This window comes from Juglans microcarpa x Juglans regia, chromosome 6D (genome assembly GCF_004785595.1).
Source record: "Juglans microcarpa x Juglans regia isolate MS1-56 chromosome 6D, Jm3101_v1.0, whole genome shotgun sequence".
Classification (NCBI taxonomy): domain Eukaryota; kingdom Viridiplantae; phylum Streptophyta; class Magnoliopsida; order Fagales; family Juglandaceae; genus Juglans; species Juglans microcarpa x Juglans regia.
Window position 1 is genome coordinate 7,828,193 of NC_054604.1, and position 15,205 is coordinate 7,843,397.

The 15,205-nt window shown below is 37.7% G+C and overlaps 1 pseudogene; it reads right to left on the reverse strand.

Moving 5' to 3' along the window:
- Positions 1-11,630: 11,630 nt before the first annotated feature.
- The window catches only part of LOC121234390, a 32,736-nt pseudogene continuing 29,161 nt past the window's right edge, over positions 11,631-15,205 (reverse strand).

Consider the following 15,205-nt stretch of genomic DNA (forward strand, 5'->3'; position numbering starts at 1 on the left):
CAGGAAACACTTGTTGGCGTATTTGAATTTGGCAGAATAGTAATTAATTATAGACTTTTCTGGAAATCATTGCGATGAAATAAGCGAGTTGAGAAGAAGGAAGAATTAGATCGAGCTGTATGTAAGAATGCACAGCGAAAAAATTCCTCAAACTCATCTTATAAAATTGCTCCACAAGTTTCTCCAGATTGATAAATCACAAGCGTTTCCTCTTAGTGGCGAAGTGTACTACGTAGTATAAAACTAGAGTAACACTTAACAAATCCACAGCCTAAATATCTTTTCAAGAGAGAGAGCTTTTGTGTATTTTAGATCATTCCAAGGCCAGCCATTACACTGTAATTACTTTTGAGCTTGCAACGGTATGTAACGTATGGCTGAAGGGACCACCAAGTGTAGCACTATAATTACTTAATGCCATACGTTACTACAAGCTGAAGGGAGGGGTTGGGGTCAGCCCACGTGGGCGCCCCTCCTGCCCTCCTGCTAACATCTCGCACTTGCACACAGTGGGCATGACCCCAGGTCTGCATCTCTATAATGTTCTCAATCTTGTTCATACAAGTAAATAGTCCGTGCGACCACCAAGCACATCTATAGAAAGGTGGGAGTACATATGTAACGCCCCGTTCCCAGAGGTCCAGAGAGTTAACTCTTAATACCTAAAATCAACTTAAATAATACAACTATAAAATCCAGAAAATCCCATAAAATATTAATCCATTTAATCAATCCAAATATCTAAGTTCCTCCAAGGAGACAATAAAGCAAATCTCAATAACATAATTTAAAAACTCTCAAAAACTCGAAATTATCCTTAACTCATCAAATCAAAATACCCGAAAAATAAAATCAGTTTACTAACTACGACTCTCAAATAAGCACTTGTACCCTTAGGCACTTATTCCACTTCGATCATCACACCTTGCTAAAACTTTTTACTCTTGTTCTCCAGCTAAACCATCAAAATTATCTGAAAAATATATGGAGATAAGGGGTGAGTTATCAACAACTTAGTAAGTAGAGAACATATACCAGTGTGTAAACATGAGCATTTGCAGAGATCAGAATGCAAAACAAAACATTTTCATTTTCGGAGTGCGAAAGCAAAATATGTTATCAAAATATCAGAGCAAAGATTTAGAAATAATTTCATTCAAAAATATCTTTTGGCATAGCATAAATGATCATCATCATCATCAGAACATCATATCAGAACAGAAGCCATGTATAACCCTCGTGGTAGGGTTGTGCATCTGCGGATAGCCAAGCAGAATATACATCACTCCGTCACCAAGGTATGCACTCAAAACAGAGACCACTACTATAACCCGTGACAGGGTCGTATCCATTACTATAATCCGTGGTTGGGCTGTATCCACCATTATTACCTGTGGTTGGGCTGTATCCACTATTGTAACCCGTGGTTGGGTCGTATCCACTATTATAACCCGTGGCAGGGCCGTAACTGAACAGAGTAGAAACAGAATCAAATTTAGAATCAAAGAGTCATGCCAAAGGTTTTCAGAAATCACATCTTATCCAAACAGAGTACTGAACAAAATCATATCATCTTTGCAATCAAAGCATATCTAAAGCATATTTACATAATTATGCACAAATTTTCATATTCGCTCTTTTTGCATAGATCAGAAATAGAATGTCAAAAATAAGCTTATGTCTACACCAGTCATGATGAAAAATACTTTCTTCTTAAACAAAATCTCATGAATATGCAGAACAAATAACTGAGGTAGTTCAAATTTCTTTCCTTAACCAAATATATATATTTTTCAAAAAAAGTCAACCTCAGCTCATTTTATTTTCATGTAAAGTCTAGTATAGGAATCCCGCTTACTTAGATTTCTTAGCTTTTTCGGAAGTTTTCTAAAAAATATCGAACAATAATTAATCGCCACCTATAACATAATAATGCAATTTTCATAAATTTCCAATTGAATACATATTTCAATATTTAAGCCTAAGATGCTAAAATGACCTATTTTATTATTGCTCAAAACTTAAAATTCTCATAATTTCCAAAATACCCTCATTTTCCCAAAACCATCAATATCCACTTAATCGAATTCGTAATGAATAAGAATTTAATCGAGCAAGTATTAAAATAAATATAAAACTCAATAAAAATTAATATTCAAAATATCTAAAATACCAGCAACATTTTTTAAATAAAAAGAATACATTGGTTACTAAAATTTCCATAAAATAAGTCATAAAAAACTCCTCTCTTAAAAAATTGGTTTACTTGCTTTAATTAACAATATTATTAAAATAAAAATATAATATTTATTGAAACTTAAAGCAAAACTCATATATATATATAAGGTCAAAACTAGTAAGTACCCAAGTTAAAACTTTACTTATATATATATATATATATAGGTACATATATATATATATATATTATTTATAAAGACACCTTATGAATGAAACAAACGATAAACATACACATGAATAATATAAAATGCAGCGGCGACAGGGACTGAAGGTAATGTGCGACGGCGCAGTGTGTGATGGAAGGTGGTGCACTCGGTGGCTATGCACTGGACAAGAAAGAGAGAGAGAGATGCACGGTGAGAGAGGGACAAAGTCATAAGGGAAAAAAATACGTGAGAGGCATGAAGTATTTTCGACAAGGCTTACCAAGCTGATGATGAACGTACGGCTGATCAGGGCTGACGAAGAGTGTTTGGACGACGGTTTGAGGTTTGGCTAGGTGCTTTTCCATCGTCTAACGAGGCTAAAAAACTGAGGGAAGGGGGCGATTTTCTTACTCTGTTTTGGGGTGTCGAAAACAGAGTGGGATGGCGGTTTGTGTCTTCCTCCATGTAGAGGAGATCTCGCTCGAGGCAGTGGCTGGCGGCAAGGATCCTCTTGCGTTACAATGATCTGCTGGTTTCCGTGAGTGGAGTTGTAGTCTGTGAGTGGGTTGTGCTGTGGAGAAGCCGTGGTTGCTGTTTGTGTGGGAAGGAGTTGCTAGTGGCGATAACGAACGTAACAAAGGCATTCTCTACGCATGGCTATTGTGTGCGTATAAATATGATGCGAAAATCCTAGAGATAAGAGAAACGTGTGTGCGGATGAAAGGCTGAGTCATGTGTGTGCATGCATGCTGTGGACGAGAGGAAGACCTAGGGGGAAAAGAAAATAGATGGAAAGAATAAAACGTTCGGAAGTTAACGTGTGAAAAAAAAATAGAATAAACTAAAACAAAATAAATAAATAAAAAAAATTGAGCTTGATTGGGTCCGAGTGTTACAACATACACCAAATCTCTCCCAGCATAATAACATCCCTAAAGTGTCTGGTCATGTCCTAGACTCATTCGATCGCATTAAGATCAAGTATTTTCGAACCCTCTTGAGTTAAAAATCTCAGAACAATGCTTGACTACCTCCAAATCATTTCAATGTGTTTACAACCTTTAGCCGCTACCAAGATGTAGCGTCATTGTTTGACGTCAGCAAACACTATCGAAGATACGATATCGAAGAGTCTTCCCTTTGCACTCATATCACTCAATTTTGGTCGAATCGCTTTCTCAGCAATGCCTCTTTAGACCGTATCAATCATGGCCATAGACAACATGCCAAAGTAGCAGACATCACAGCTTCCATCTCGTGACATAGTCAAAAGTAAAGGACATTTAAAAAAAAAATGAGACTCACACAGTGAGAAAGAGGGGAATCTTTTAGTCACTTACTCATATGGTCATGTATGCACATGTAATATGAAACACATGCTACGGTGGATTTCTTTTTCTCAAAGAGCATATGTCTATATCAACACCGTTTAGATCTTAGTCTAGTCGCTCCTTAAGCGTCTAACCCGAATTCCTCTATTTGCATGCCTCAAAGGCATCAAAGAGGATCTCGCATCTGGCTAACAACAGGCTACATGGATGGTGGGTAACCTATGCATAGTCCTTTCAATGGACCTCATCTTAGCTCTCACTAAGGCGACATATGTTTGTGTCAACCAGCTTATCCCTTTGGACAAGTACCTAGGAACACAATGTCTCATCTCTACTCGCTACTCGAGCACTAGAGGCGATCGCTCGTGTGAGTGAGCCGATCTTAGCCTGTTGATATATCTTGTGTGTGTGTATTAGAAAAAACAATACGATAAAGAATTGAATAATATTGTATTAATATCCCAAAGGAAAGGTTACATCTCAATGTCATTTAAAACACAAATTACATTTACAGTCTACGCAGTCCTAGATTCCTAACATGAGCCTCGAAGACATCTCTTGCTATAGGCTTCGTTAAGGGATCAACAACCATGCGACTCGTAGAAAGATGTTTCAGAACCACTTCCTTTTGCACTACCATGTCTCTGATGTAGTGATATCTGATATCTATGTGTTTGGTTCTTCCATGATACTTTGAGTCCTTAGCATATGCGAGAGTTGTCATACTATCGCAGAATATTGTCACTGGATTTGAAGTATCTGTGCCAATGTCTAAATGTTTGAGGAACCTCTGTAACCTAACAACTTTTTGAACTGTTGCAGAACAAGCTATGTATTCTGCCTCCATAGTGGATAAAGCTATACAGGGTTGTTTCTTGCTGCTCCATGTAATGGCCCATTTGTTGAGCAGAAAGACATACCCAGTGGTTGATATGCGCTCATCTAGGTCATTGCCCCAATCGGCATCACTGTAACCTCTTAGCTGCAAAATTGAACCCTGATAACACAAAACATAGTCCGCTGTTCCTTTGAGATATCGCATAATCCTTTTGACTGCTTTTCAGTGAGCCAGTATAGGGTTAGATTGGAATCTACTCACTAAGCCAATTACATTAGCATATGTTAGCCCGAGCACACATCATTGCATACATCAGACTACCCACAGTATTAGCATAAGGGACACGGGCCATCTTTTCATTTTCTCTTTGAGTCTTAGGACACAACTCTTTAGATAAGTTCTCGCTTCTCGCAACAGGGGTGTCAATGAGTTTACATCCATTCATTAGGAAGCGCTCGAGGACTTTCTTTATGTAAGTCTGTTGGGACAAACACAAAAGTCTCTTTGAGTGATCTCTATAGATTTTATCTCCCAGAATGTATTCTGCCTCTCCCTTATCCTTCATCTCTTATCCTTCATCTCAAAATTGAAGGATAACCACTCTTTTGTGGCGACTATCAACTCTTTATCATTTCCAGCTAGTAGTATGTCGTTAACATACAATGACAATATAATGAAACTCTTCTTAGACCTTTTGACATAGACACAATGAGTAAACCCATTCGAGAGAATGTCTCGATGGAATCTGAGGTACCATTGTCTAGATGATTGTTTTAGGCTAAATATAGATCGTTTGAGCTTGCATACTTTGTGCTCTTGACCTTTGACCACAAAACCTGTTGGTTGATCCATATAGATCTCCTCGTCTAGTTATCCATTGAGAAATGCTGTCTTAACGTCCATCTGGTAGAGTTCCAAATCCATGTTTGCTACTATAGTTGGAATCAGGCGAATTGAGGCAAATCTCACCACATGTGAAAATGTTTCCTCATAGTCTATACCCTCTTGTTAAGTATATCATTTCACTATTAAGCGAGATTTGTACTTATCTATTGATCCATTCGACTTGCGTTTGACCTTAAGAACCCATTTGTTTCCAATAGTCTTACGCCTTGTCGGTAGATCAACTAGATCCCAAACCTGGTTAGTCTTCATAAACTCAATCTCATCATTAAGAGTTTTCATCCACTCATCTTTAGTAGAAGACTCATCTTTAGTAGAAGATGAGAGAGCCTCATGAATTGTCCTGGGCTCGTCATCATCATGCAGAGCTATCATAAAAGCTTCACCTTCAATCTCAAAACGACGATGGTGAATACTTTCACTTTCACGTGTGCTTCTACGCGGCTGAGGTTGTTGTGATTGATTGACAAGTTGTGTGCTCCCACTCGAATTCAAATCCTTTTTATAATTTGTAGGAGTTTGAAGAATTTCTTCCTCATTCTCAACTAAATTCCTTGGAACACTTTCCTCTTGTTCCACAATCTCATGAAGTTCTAAACTCCTATCAACCTCACCTCTACTTGGAAACTTATCTTCAATGAAATCCACATCTCGTGACTCAATCTCAGTCACACTTCCATCAGATTGTTCACCTATCCACATATACTCTTTAGAGTGTTCTGAGTACCTTATAAAGATACACTTCTTCCCTCTAGGGCCTAACTTCCCATTCTTATGAGAAAGATTGTGAACAAAACCCGTTGAACCTCATGGCCGCAAGTTACTCAACTTGAGTTTCTCGCCTGTCCATAGTTCATATGGGGTGGAAGTTACTGATTTGAAGGGCACTCGGTTAAGAATGTAGGAAGCAGTCAAAAGAGTATCTCCTAAAAAAGAAATTGGTAGGTTTGCTTGCGCCATCATCGACCAAACCATCTCATGCAGTGTTCGATTTCTCCTTTCCGCCTAGCCATTTTGCTGCGGCGTACTCAGCATCGTCAACTGTCTTTTGATTCCTTTTTCATCACAGAGCCTTTTAAATTGCTCAGAGAGATATTCTCATCCTCGGCTAGTTGTTAGTGTTTTTAAAATCTTGTCTTGCCCTCACACTTATTGGACCACATATATCTGAGTGGACTAATTGCAGTGGAAAAGATGCCCTAGTGGCTTTCCAAACAGTTTTCTCTTAGCTTTTCCCATTAGACAATGTTCATGTGTGGGCAAGATGATCTTAGCGAGATTGACACCTTCTTAATTTGTCCAGCAGCTACTTGCGCTTAGGCCTTGATGCCTTACGTGAACCAGAATCAACTACATAGGCCGTGTGATTGGGCCTAGCAGCCTCTAGGCGCTTAGCTTCCAATTCCAAGTGATGCGAGACATCATCAAAGTCTTTGATATTCTCGTTATGTGCTAGGTTCTGGCTCATATTCTCCCAAGAATTCGGTAGTGATCTTATCACTGCCTGGACTTGCTGTTCATCAGTCAGGTTGTTTCTTGTTGACTTAAGTTCGCGGATCATGGTCGACATAGCCCTAAGATGCTGCTTTATCGTGTGGTCAGAGCGCATCTTATAGGAGTCAAACCTCATGGTTAATCCACGCAACCTAGTGGCTGAAGTTCCACCAAACTTCAACTTCAAAGCCTCCCACATGCTTTGGGCAGTGCCATCGATCTCGAACTCACACATTAGATCATTGTGCATGCTACTTAACATAATTATGCACGCGCACCGACTTTTTCTTAGCCCATTGAGTATGGGCTAGTTGATCTATCTTATGTTATTCCGAGGTCCCTTCCCCGAGCGCAGTAAGGGAGTGAGATAAGACCTTCAAGACCTCTTGTTCATCTAAGACATTTTGGATCTTGAGATGTCAAATGTCGTAGTTCTCCCCATCCAATTTCTCCCATTTGTTTAAAACGACAACTATACTCTTGGATGCCATTTCACTACAATACGCAAAGAAGAGATATTACACACACTTAAGAAATCTTCCGCGTCCATCCAAGCTAGAAAAAGAATAATTTAGATATGTCGCAAGATCGAAAAATCGCTAGGTTTCAGAATCATCTCTTGTGCCACAATATCCAATTATTAAATTTTTAACCTAATTCCCGCACAAATTTAAAAAAAATATGAGAGAATTAATCATCATAAATCTCAACCATACGCCCACTATCTTAAGTAGTCATCTAGCCTTAGTCACATGTAAAGACATAAGCTACTAAAATCGCAGTAACCTTTTGGGCCAGTTTACAAGGATAGCTACTCCAACCACAACAACCTTTTGGGCCAGTCTACAAAGATGGTTCATATAAGACCATTACAGTCTATTTTTCTTGTTCCATCAGTGCATTTGCAGTTCTTACTGGGGCCACCATGGTCTTTTGGCAATACAGTGCATTTACAGTTCTTACTGGGGTTACTACTACAATTCTTTCAATCTATAATTTACACTGACAATTCTAACTAAGACTACTTAGTGAGAATTTTTCTATTTTATCATTAAAGACTAATGTATAAACATTCAAGCCTAACATTCATAAATGATAAAATAATCACATATCCACATGTTCAATTCATATATACATGTAATCACATTTAATCTAAAAAATTGAATAAAAGATCACATGTAATATAACATAATGGAATAAAAATAGCATGAATATAACTATATATTCACATATAATCACATTTAATCTAAAATATTAAATAAAAGATCACATATAATATAATATATATCTAAGCATATATTAAATCATGCAAACAATTTTTTTTTTAATAGAAACGAAATAAATGTATAACAAATATATTTAAAAACCCCACCTAAATTAAGGGGAAGTTGCACTCCAGTGGTGCGACTATTACCTTAATTTGACTAGGTGGTCATGGTTCGAGTCTTACAAGTGTCACTTTTATCCCTTTTATTTCTACAAAAATTGGGCTCAAGGCAGCAAAAAAAAAAAGCCCAGACTTTTTTTTTTTTATTTTAAAAAAATTGATGGCCGAAATCCCCAGCCCAAGTCCAGATTAAAAAAAATAGCCATGAGGCCCAGGCCCAGTTAAAAACAGATGACCTTAGGTCATCTTCTACCTCCACTAAGGCACTTCACATGAACAGTGCCTCTTCTTCGCAGTGGCTCAATCTACTACTGCCCATCGACGGGAGAAAGAAACTCGGAGTCGCCGCTGCAATCTTGTGGTGCACGCAGGACCACTCGGTGCTCGCAGGACCCCTGTGGTGCTTGCGGCACCCCCCAAGTGCGCACAGCCCCTCCAATAGAGGTTTTTATTTATTTATTTATTTTAAATAAAAAAAAAGGATAAAAATGACACCCAGACAAATCTCAAGCATATGCGAGAAAATAAAAAAATATAAAGTGGAAGCAAGTATAAAAGCTCTGATACCAATGTAAGAATGCACAACTGAAAAATACCTCAAGCTCAGCTTATAAAATTGCTCCACAAGTTTTTTCAGATTGAAAAATCACAAACGTTTCCTCTTAGTGACGAAGTGTACTACGTAGTATAAAATTAGAGTAACACTTAACAAATCTACAACCTAAATATCTTATCAAGAAAGAACAAAAAAGAGAGAGAGCTTTTGTGTATTCTAAATCATTCCAAAAAACCAATTGCAATTACTTTTGTGGACATTAGAAGCTGCAACAGTATGTAACATATGGCATTAAGCCATCCGTTACAGGTTAAGTAACGTATGGCTTAACTACAAGTTGAAGGGAGAGGTTAAGTAACGTATGGCTTAACTACAAGTTGAAGGGAGGGGTTGGGGTCAGCCCACGTGGGCGCCCCTCCTGCTAACAGTGAAGAAGCAAAAGAATAAGCTATCTCTCTGCTACAGAGTCGGGACAACGGCAACAGAGCAAAACTCTTTTTGGCAACCCCTCACACAGAAAATCAAATGAGCAAATTAAGAGTTATGTTTGACTAAAAAAGAATAAAAGGAAACTAAATGTATATGGTTCTACCAAAGTTGATTAAAAAAAACTTATGAATCGATAATCCAGATTGGTTCCGAAATAAAACTCTGCTTTAGATTCAATCAGATCTCTCCTATGGAAATCAAAATCCAAATGTCTCAGGTCCAGCTAATGACAACGTTATCTCACCATTGGATATCGTGACTCTAGCAATAGCAAAACAGAGGATTATATCACTCCGCAATCCATGCACGGGACAATTGCAAGACAAAGGAAAACTATGTTTGGAAGTCCAGCTATGTATACTCTGTTTTATACGCAAATTTAGCTTGTTGTACATAGCCTTACTATAGGCTTCGTATATCATGTAATTGCATGTATATAAGGAATGGAAACCTTTTCTCTATCTCACCTGTGAGATAGAATTTCTCAAGAGTTCTCTAGCAGATAGATATAAAAAAAAATAAAAAACACTAAATCATACCATAAAATAAAATCCGATTGCAGATTCAATCCATTGATGCGAAAGAAATCAAAACGGTTGTAAATTTCACGCAAAACTAATAGATCAAAAAGTAAACAAAAATAGATGAATTGAGAACTAAAAAAAGAATCTGAAGTACCTCTTGCAGTTGCCCCGGGGGGGAGGAGAGGGGGGGGGGGGGGGGGGGTGACAGCAACTCCTGTGGCCATCTCTTGTTGTTTTCATTGAGAGTTCTAGCAAACAATGCATCTATAGCTCGATAACATAGACGAGTCGACGGCGAAAACACTTGGAGACAACTGTTGCGCATTTCTCCTCCTTCTGCATCTGCATTGAGTCATCGCCAGCCCGTCGAACCTAAATACCTCTCTCTCTCTCTCTCTCTAATTGATTTGTTGTGTTTCTTTCTCTCAACATGAGGCAGTGTTTTGCAATTACGGAATACGGAGGAACATTGCCTTGTAAAAAAAATACGAAATGAAGAAGATACGAGAATTCTTAACTTTTGTTTTGATTCTTTTGAATATTGTAGACGTTAATATATTTCTCAACGGGCTTGTAAGTTTTGAAATTCCTAGCCGCTAGTAGTTTTTAAGTGAAAATATGAAATAGAACGGCCAAATTTATGTTCTGGAAATTTCTAGTCGTTGCTGCTTGTTTAGTCATTTTATTTTGTGAAGAATATGATTTAGGAGTAACTTTTGTTTGTGGGAGAATTTCTGACCGTTGGATGTATATCAAATCGAAAGTACTGGGCTATATATATAGAAAAAGATAAGGATAAGATTACTCTCTTACTATTCATTTATTATTATTTTTTTATATTTATTTTTTTTAATTTTTCATTTTACTTCATAGATAAAGAAATGATTATTAGTAAAAAAATACTTTAAAAAAGTGATAAAAAATAAAAAAATTTCAATACACTATAAATAGTAAATGAATAGTAAGAGGGTAGTAACCCTATCCATTATTTACTGTGCACACCCCACACCCTACGAAAAAAAAATTGTCAAGAGTGAAGTATATGAATGAATAGCGACTGATGTATAGTAAAATCTACAATTGTTGTAGTCTCGCCATTCTTCCTCCCGAATTTCCTTCTATAAACAAAGAGCTCAAAAGCCTACCCTTCAAATAAGTTCAAGAATATTATGCACCTCAATTTTCTCAGGAGAGAGTAGAGAGTAGACTATACAAGTTAATTAGCAATTGCGTATACTTTACCGTTTATTAAACATGCAATCATCCCCAAACTAGAACATTCTTAGCAATTCCGTCAATTTAAAATTTTAAATCATCCCCAAACTAGAACATTCTCAGCAATTCCATCACTTTATATCGCCTAAATGCAACATATGAGATACATTTTCTTCCAATTGATCAATGACTTCATTGTGATTTATGTAGGCCCCACTTTGAAAAAGTAAAAACAAAAAAAATCATTATTTATTAGTTAGACCCACCTTTTTACAAAACACCTGTACGAGACTTGTCTATTTAGAATTTATACCAAATATTACTCATTTCCTAATACTTGAATTCATCCATCTTAAAATTCTCACTCTTATATTTTAATCTTCGAACTCGGGTAAAACAGAATAAAACAGAAGATATTGGGGGTGATTAAGAACATATCAAGAGTCAAGACGCCCCCTTTCTGCAGGGATTATGATGGAAAATGTTCCGCCAAAGAATTTCACATGCCAAAGAATTGTCTATCAATTGTGGTCCGTGGAGGAGTTGTAAATGCCAAATCCAGCATATAAACCCCTTTTACATTCTTTTCAGAGTGTATCGACAGATTTTTTTGTTTTTGTTTGCTATAAAGGTTCATTATTATTGGGCAATTTGCACGCAGCTATGCTACTATCCTTTGACTTGTATTGGCCAAGCATTTCAGCAACAGTTCTGCAACGACATTCCTTTCCTGGCCGGATCACATCTCCATAAACAGCCATGTCGATTATATCAAGCTCCTTATCTGCAAGTTGGAGAAATATGTGGTTTTTAGATCAAAGAGCAGGCAGCCGATACACAAGTAACAAAAGAAAACGATTTACATCCAGTATGTGCCAAATTAATTATTCAAGTCGAAAATACAGTTCAGTTTAGGTCAAGGAGATTGAGCTCAATTGCTCAACCAAGGATTTTATCGCATGGAGTCAATCATAATACATCTGATTGGTAGCTTATTTATTCATAGGCTTACTCAAATCACACACAAACACTCACCATGTCCTACAGATTGTGAGAAGTAAGTTGAAATCAGACTTTTCAATAAATACATCCTACAATGAGACTCTTCTTATTAATGAAAAGAAAATATATAAACAGTTTTCAAACCTTCCAAAATAACAATGTATGCATGGCTGGAACAAATCCTAGATACTTTCCCACACCCTGCAACTAACATCCAAATCTTCTTTAACTTTTACAGACCACAAATAAATTGGGTGAGATCACAATCTTCCATAACCTCTCATCCCACCAGTTAGGCATTAGATTGCAGCTTTCAGAAACCAAACCGATACATTGATACCCCTCATTCTGTCCAACACCAAGGTTAAATTATGAAGCCTCTCAGTTCAGAAACAAGGGCGGAGTACATGTAAAAGACCTCAACACAATAATGATTAGATCAATTGTACTGGAAACACCTAAAATGAGTTATTAGATATTCATACAATGAAAGTCCCTCCTGATTCCATCCATTTCTTGCCTGAAATCGAATGAATTGAACTTTGAAGAGGAACCTGTCACATTTTCAACCAAGCCACCGCTTCTTATGAGGTAGATATGAAGAATTCCAAAGGGAAGGAAAGGCCATGGAGCTGAAATTCGGCTGCTAAGTACCTCCCACAAGGCAAAAATAGGTTGACCAACCCACGACCAACATATCCTGCATCTAGAAACGTATTATATGGTATAGATATTTTCAGGCAAAACATGGGCAAGTCTTTGGTTGGGTAATGGTAAGCTGATTCAATTCTGTGATGATGTTTAGCTGTGGCACTCTCCTCAGAGATGCATGCCCCCAATATATCAATTCTCAAGGTTCTCATGACCTCAAACTGATAGGCTATATTCAGTATGAAGGAGAACAATAAAGAAATAAATAGAAGATAATCCATCTTCTTATGAGCACATCTACCTAATATGTAACAAGACATCAATTCGAAAATCAGGTGACTGAACAAATCTGGATTTGATCTTTAACTATAACTATTCATAGAACATCATGGGGATAAACCGCTTGATAGGCCATTTGAAAAACGTAACACATAACTCAAATGGCTGAAACTCAAAACTGTTAGAGATGCAATATAAGGAATATCTGGACTTGAATTTGATTCTTTAACAACAGTGCCCTTATTTGGTGCCAGATCTTTTCCCAATAATGGGCACAGGCAAGGAACAAACTCTTACTAAAGTGATGACAACAAGAATATTTGTCATATTGCCAGCATGTCCAAATAATGCAATCTTTAAACTCAGAAAACAACAATCGAACAATCATAACTTACCATGACAATGAATCTTTGAACCGAATTATCAAAAAAAAAAAAAAAAAAAAAAAAAAAAGAATCTTTGAACCTAAATTGTAGCTTTTATAATAATTAAAAAATAAAACATAATTCCTCCAACAGAATCATCATCTTTTTGAAGTGGGTTTAGAATCAAATAACCAAGCGCACCAACTAAGCAGCTCTAAATAAATGAAGAAAAATAAGCATTTCACATTTGACTGAAGAGAAGAGAGTCCTGCAAACGTACCTGTAAACTTGATATCACAGGAGTAACCTCTCAACTGAGTTGGATCCACACTGTCTTTGTCTGATTTAAATCTATTCACCATTGTTTGAAGTATTTGACAATTATCATATGTAGATTCACCACCTGGAACACTATCCCAGTTCACAAACTACTCAATTTTTTTTTTTAATAAGTAATTTTGATTTTATTTAAAAAAATTGAAAGGCATAGGCAGAGTACACAGGAATATACAAGTAGGAAAGGCACAAACTACTCAGTTCTATATCGAGATACAAATCACACAATCCAAAATATACCTTCTGCCAATGGTCGAGAGAAGAATGAGAACGAAAAACAATAAACTTCACGAATGTTTATGTTTTGGTGCCGTAGTTTCCAATAAACTAACACGCGATGTAAGCCACCTTTCTTGGCCATCACTTCTCGGCAATTGAAAAGAGAAGCGAGAGGAATGAGCGCACTGCACAATAGAACCCGACAAAAGAACTCCCAATTCTCAATACGATTAGCAAGAAAAAAATAGCCAATATAACCTTCTCCAACTAAACCTACAAACCCGTTTTGAAACTTAACTCGAGAAGCTCAAATTTGCAAGGCGAAGCTAAAAACCAAGCTCCCAGCAAATTCTCCCGAAATGACAAATAAAACTAAGAAGAAAAAAGAAAAACCCAGAAACAAATGCGTTCGAATGCAAAAGATTATGATCAGAGAGAGAGAGAGAGGACCTTTGGAGAAGGGGACGATGTGATCGTACTCAAAGCAGAGGCAGCCCTGACAGTTGCAGAAGCCCTTGCAGACGATGTTGCCCGCTGCGTCCTTGCGCCACCTCTCTGGATGTCTTCCTATAAGCGTCTCTGCCTTTGCTCAGCACTTGCGCTTCGTGTTCGAGTCGAAACACCTCGGCCTGTCCCCAACATTACTACCACTGCTATTGCTGTTAGCACCACCGCCTCTAGAACGATGAGGCGAAGAAGAAGAACTCATCTACCTACCACCCGCTCTTCCTTCTTCTCTCTGGTTTACTCGGAGGAGAGAGAGAGAGAGAGAAACGGTATGGGACTGATAGAGAGAGCTCTCCAACCGTTCGTCGGATTGTCCTAATCGATGATAAACGCAACCCCCTTTTTTTTATTTTTTTTCGCGCGCGGAAGGAAAGACTCGTTTTATTAATGAATTGAAGTTACAACTGTGATTTATCATCAGCTCTGGAGCTTCTCCATATACAAATTCTTTTGTGACAGACGTTATTTTAACTTCTCAACAAACTCTTTCTTAACAGAGAAGTGCTCTGTAAAACAGAACTTAAAGGTCTCATCTATCCTCTGTTCTCTCAGGAAGGAAGAGTACGGGATACTAGGGGTGCTACCCACCCTCTACGGGGCGGGGGCACCCCTTCCCCGAAGCTCGACTCGCATGGAGGGGGGGGGGGTTTTCACCCCTGTCCCGGTGGGCGGGGTGCGAGGCGGATTGCCGCCTCTTTTTACTTAAAAAAAAAACTAGATTTATT